Below are 6192 nucleotides of genomic sequence, written 5' to 3' on the forward strand. Positions count from 1 at the left end.
ACTACAATATTTTACTCTTTCTATATAAACAGTATTTCTTCCAGCTATTCCATTCTAAAAATAAATGTTTAAATGCAGGATTTCTTTTCTTGATATACAACCAGATAGTAATATAGGCTGAAGACTTCAAAAGTAAAAATCAGTGAGGACTTTCTTATTAGCATGAACGTTTCAAATATGATGAAAGTAGAATGTGAAGTGCCAATATTCTTAATGACACATATTTGGTGAAATACAATATATTAAAATAATTGCAAAAGACTGTTTTAATCATAATATAAAAATGAAGTTCCCTCTTTCTCTGCCATTGAGGTGGGCGCGTTTGCCTCTGCCTCACCATGTCTTCCCACAAGATTTTCAGGATCAAGAGGTTCCTGGCCAAGAAACAAAAGCAGAATCGGCCCATTCCCCAATGGATTCGGATGAAAACTGGTAATAAAATCAGGTACAATTCGAAGAGAAGACATTGGAGAAGAACCAAACTGGGCCTATGAGAAATCACACATGAGAGATGACTCACATATTTATGCTGTTCAGGTTGCCTACACCCGTAAATGATTGAAAAGATGCTACTGTCTGGACAGTTGGGGCATTTTAATTGGAAGATTAATGAACTTGTGATTTTGCTCTGTTGATTTTTTCCTCCTGAAATAGAAGGTTGATTCAGTAATAAATGTGAGCTCTTAAAAAAAAAAAAACAAGTTTCTTATTTAGATGTTAATGAGAATAAATAATCAAAACCAAGCTAGATCAATACTCCTTCCTTATAAGACAAACCAAAAAAACCACACCTATTTCCAAGGTGTCTTCCAATTTGAGCAAATGCTTGTACTTATTTTTTTAATTTGACTTTTATTTGTATGTAAAGTTTATTTTGTGATATAAAAATATAAAATATAAAGTATAAAAATGAGTAATATATATATATTACTCACCCGAGGGTATGTTTTTGTTGATTTTTACAGAGAGAGGCACGGAGGGAGAGAGAGATTAGTTGCCTCCCATTCAGGACCCCAACCGGGGACAAAACCTGCAACCTAGGTGTGTACCCTGACCAGGAATTGAACCCACAACCTTTTGGTGTATGGAATGATGTTCCAACAAACTGAGTTACTCATCCAGGGCCCAGTGTATATATCAAATTTGCTCCTGAGTTCACTCATATATATTTTTATTTGCAATGCTTTTTTATTTAAACAAAAATTATTTCACTTTTATATTACAATATTCTTTAAATTCTTTAAATTTTTTAAATTTGTTTTTTTATTTTTTTCATTTATTTGTGGAATCTAAAGAATAAAATAAATGAACAAACAAAGGAGAAAGAGATTCATAGATACAGTGAAAAAAGTGAGGGTTGCCGTATGGGAGGGGGTAGGGAGGATGGTAAAAAATGTGAAGGGAGTAAGAGTTTCACTCATACTTTTAAAGTCATAGATCAGTTTTGGCTTTTGACAAAATCATGTAATTGACTTTTCCCAACTGATCCATTGTCCATCCCTTCCCTCGTGCTTACACTCATAGTCTGTGATCTCTAGTTTCCATTCTCATTCCATTAAAATATTTTCTCTTCAGGCCAGTGAGGTTCAGTGGTTGGGCATCAATCTATGAACCAGAAGGTCATGGTTTGATTCTCAGTTAGGGCACATGCCTGGGTTGTGGGCTCGATCTCCAGTTTGGGTGTGTAGGAGGCAGCTGATCAAAGATTCTCTCTCATCATGGATGTTTCTCTCTCTCCCTCTCCCTTCTTTTCTGAAATCAAAAAAATATATTAAAAATATTTTCTCACACTGAAGCATAAATGACTGAAAAGAATTTAAAAGTGCTATATACATATATACCCCAAGAGATATAGTATTCATTAAGATAACATATGTAGACTACCTATTACAATTCCTGACACAAAGTAGGTAATTAATTATCAGTTTCCTTTTTTTGCAGCTTTGTCTTTCACTACATGTATAAGTCAAAACTGACTAAAATTAACTCACACTTTTAAAGAATGCTAACTTCTTTCGAGCCAACCTGCTTAAGCATATTATATATGCATTAACAAATGTAACCATTATAACAACCATACAAACTAAGTCTTATTATTATCCTAATTTTACAGATAAGGAATCTGAAACTCAGAGCTTGTCACAGTCAATAACTTCTGAAGCCAGAATCAAGATGAAGGCTTTTTGATTCCTGGATCCATTTTCTACTTCTCTATCCTTTATCCTACTAGTCACAGTAAACTTGCCCTGCACCTCTTAAGAGCTTTGCTTATTCTTTGGCTTCTATCCCCTCCCCATCCACTCAGGTGTACAAATTCAACACACCACCCAACAGGCAGTATAACTGTAAATATACATAACAAAGAGTGAATATTGTACAAGTATGACAAAGTCCTCTAGTTGTACAACAAAATCAGTTATCCTATTTTCCAGAGGAATAGAAACAAAAATAGGTAGACATTACATTTCCAAACTTTCGTAGCAGTTAGCTGGGGCCATATGGCTAATTTTGATCAATAAGATGTAAAGTAATGTGATATGTGTAACTTCTGTGTGATTTCAACAGCAACAACAATCTTACACCTTCATTTTCCATTTTTCTGTAAAGGGCCAAACAATAACTATTTTAGGTTTTGTGGGCCACATAGGGTATTGCAACTACTCAACTCTGCCATTGTAGCACTAAAGCAGTAATAAAAAACACATAGAAAATGAGCATGGCTATATTCCAATAAAAATGTATTTATCAAAAACATGATAGGCCGGCCAGATTTGACCTACTGGCTCTGATTGGGAATCCTTGCTCTAAAGAATGATAGAGCAATAAAATGAAAGAAATCTCACAGTCATTGAATGTTCACCAATCAGTCTGGACCACTAGCATTTGGGGGAGTCCCTGTGTTATATCAGCTTTAACTTTATCCTAACAAATGTCATGAGTGATAGGGGTTGATGACCTAGAGCTTGAATCTGCAATGAAAACATTTAAGTAAAATTATCCAACGTGTCAATATCTTATTGATAGTTAAATACACAAACAAAAATAAATAAATAATTGGCACTCACTTTCCAAACCAGCTACCACAAATTAGGGAATCCAAAATGGTAAACATTTGGAAAGCAGCTGCTGGATGTGATCAGCTTCACCATCATTTCTGGAAACCGAAATTATCAGAAAATTGGGGATTATCTTAATTTACACATTTAAGAGAAAACCAAGCTTTTGGTTCCACAGTTGAATTTCAGTTATCAAGCAGTGGGGGAGTAGAATTTAGGGCAGACAACAGGGCTCTCCACCCTCAACACCTAAGTCATATGGCAAACACTATGGACTATTTTGCCTGCATGTGTGGCTGTCCCTGTTAATGAAAGTGTGCTAAAAGACCACATCAACCAATTATAAATATTAGGAGCATCAATTATACGGAGGGACACTTGATTTTATCAAAATTGTAAATCTTAAATTTTGCCCTTACCCCATATTTGTAATTCACTCAAGCAGTGAATTGACAGATTCCCATGTAACCTCTGAATTCCTTATCAGAACTGATAAATGTTAGGGTTTTGGCCAGTGATGCAGGCTATGAAAGAATTCACAACTAAAAGAAGAGACAGATGTAGAGCAAAAGTTCATTTTTACTTTCCCCAAAGGGGAAGGGCCAGTGTATTGCTAATCAATATAAGGGCAAGAAATAAACAGAGGTCTGCTCTTTTAAAGCCTTGGCTGTTGTTGCTAGGTGACAGGGAAGGGAGGAGAATTTGGGAGCGAAATTGAACAGACATCAGGGGGGTTGTCTTTGCCAGTTTTTCAGGAAACAATCTGGGCAGGGGCAGATGTCCTAGGGAGGTGTCTTAATAGTATTTTTCTAAAGCCTATAAAACATTCTTAAAGTAAAAGTTATGAAGAGTTAAAAAAATGCTTGCTTGCTTGTTTAAAGGGGAGGGGAGAAGGGAACTTTTTACTAATAATCCCTGAGTTGTAAAAACAGCAGGGAGGAGGGGTATGTATGCAAGAATGTAGTCTTGAAAGTAGCTTGTCTTATATTGCAGTTTGAACAGGGGGGATGTTTGGATTAGAGTTGCTAATAATCTTGGGGTTTAATTACCAGGTGCTTCTTATAAACTGTGAAAGGCTACAGCAAAGAAAAAGAAAGGCCTTTTCCCCATCCCAACAATAAATATGTGCATGAAACAGCCTTCCCCTCGTCACTGGGGAGACCACGTTGCAGAACTAATGTCTACATAGTGTCAGCTATACCTTCCACCTTGATAGCATCCAGTTCATCATGTACAGTCATTGTTAAATCTAATCATGGATCCAAATCACTGAGAGAGCCTATTTAAAATGCCTATTTTCAGGTATTGCTTTCAAAGTTTCTATAATAATAAATCTAGATGGAGCCTAGAGAGTATATTTTTAAGAACCAGATAATTATAATGTAACTAATGAGACAGTTATCTCCATATTTAATTTGTGAAGCACTGATCTAAAAAATTGCAATAAATATACAATGTGACACAGTCTGATACTTGCACAGGATATTGGTCACAACTTTCCAAACAGATATTAATCCATTGATAAATGGCCTTGGGAGACAATTATTAAATTAAAAAAGTGGGAAAATGTTTGAAACTTTTCTTACCACAGCTTTTTTTCCCTATTTACTCATCACTCTAGATGGACAATTAGCTTCCAATTTACTCAAGCTTATATGTGTTGCCTGCTTTCTCCCCTGACCTATCCATAGAAAAGATGTCCTCAAGTTTTACTGCTCTGGTACTTTCAGCTCCTAAAAAGAAGGAACCATGTTTCTTTTATTCCTTTATTCTCAATGGCAAATACAATGTTTATACTCTCAGACAATAGGAATAATTATGATATTTGCAAATTACATATCTGATAAGGGTTAGTAGCTAGAATACATAAACTAGTATAACTCAATAATAAAATAATACATAAAACAAATTAAAAATGGACAAAGGGATTAATAGACATTTCTTCAAAGAAGATATACAAATGGCCAATAAGCAAACAGAAGCATACAATCATTAGTCACTAGGAAAATGCATATCAGGACCATAATGACATACTATTTCAAACCCAAGAGGAAGGCTGTAATAAAAAAGATAGACAATAATACTGGTAAATGTTGACAAGGATGTAGAGAAATTTGAACCCTTACATACACTACTGATGGGAAGAGAAAATACTAGTAAACCTACTGCTTTAAAAACTGCCTGACAGTTCCTCATAAGGTAAACATAACTACCATATGAACCAGCAGATCCACTACTAAGTAGATACCCAACAGAAATAAAAACGTATGTCCACAGAAACACTTGTACATGAATGCCCAGAACAGTATTATTCATAGCAGCCCCAATCTGGAAATAGCCTAGATGTATTTCAATGGGTGAATGCTTAACCAAACTGTGGTACATTCATACCATGGAATACTACTCAGCAGCTAAAAAAAAAAAAAAAAAAAAAAAAAAAAGGTGGCGGTGGGGAGTCAGTTATGGAACTATACACAACTTGGATAAATAGCTGTGAGTGAGAGAAGACATAGCCAAAGATTATATACTGTATGATTCCATATATTTGACATTCTTGAAGAGGCAAAAAATTATAGTGATGGGAAACAGATCAGTGTTTGCCATAGGGTATAAATGGGGTGAGAATATAGCTATAGAGAAATAGTATAGGGGATTTTGAGATGATGGAACAATTCTGTATCCTGATTGTAGTGGTAGTTGCACAAATCTATGTATCTCTTAAAATTCATGACTGTATATCAAAAGGAAAAAAATAAACATCACTTCATGATAATTTTGAAATAAAAAACAAAAAAACAGCCTGGCCAGCTTTGTCTCAGCTTGACCTACAAACCGGAGGTCACAGTTCAATTTCAGTTAGGGCACATGCCCAGGTTGAGGGCTTGATCCCGAGTAAGGGGGAGTGCAGAAGGCAGCTAATAAATGATCCTCTCTCATCATTGATGTTTCTATTTCTCTCTCTCTCTTCCTCTCTAAAATCAATTTAAAAAACATATCCTTGGATGAGGATTAAAAAAAATGTAACCTGGCTAATGTTAGCAACATCCATTTGTTAAATCTTTCTAAGAACAGAAATGGAATAGTCCAGCCATGGGCAAACTACGGCCCAGATGAAATGAATAACACTACTGAAAAA

The 6192-nt window shown here is 35.3% G+C and overlaps 1 pseudogene; it reads left to right on the plus strand.

The window, feature by feature from the left end:
- The first annotated feature begins 309 nt into the window (after positions 1-309).
- Positions 310-685, plus strand: LOC102752359 (annotated as a pseudogene).
- Positions 686-6192: the final 5507 nt, after the last annotated feature.

The sequence above is a fragment of the Myotis davidii genome, unplaced genomic scaffold, assembly GCF_000327345.1.
Source record: "Myotis davidii unplaced genomic scaffold, ASM32734v1 scaffold4096, whole genome shotgun sequence".
Taxonomy (NCBI): domain Eukaryota; kingdom Metazoa; phylum Chordata; class Mammalia; order Chiroptera; family Vespertilionidae; genus Myotis; species Myotis davidii.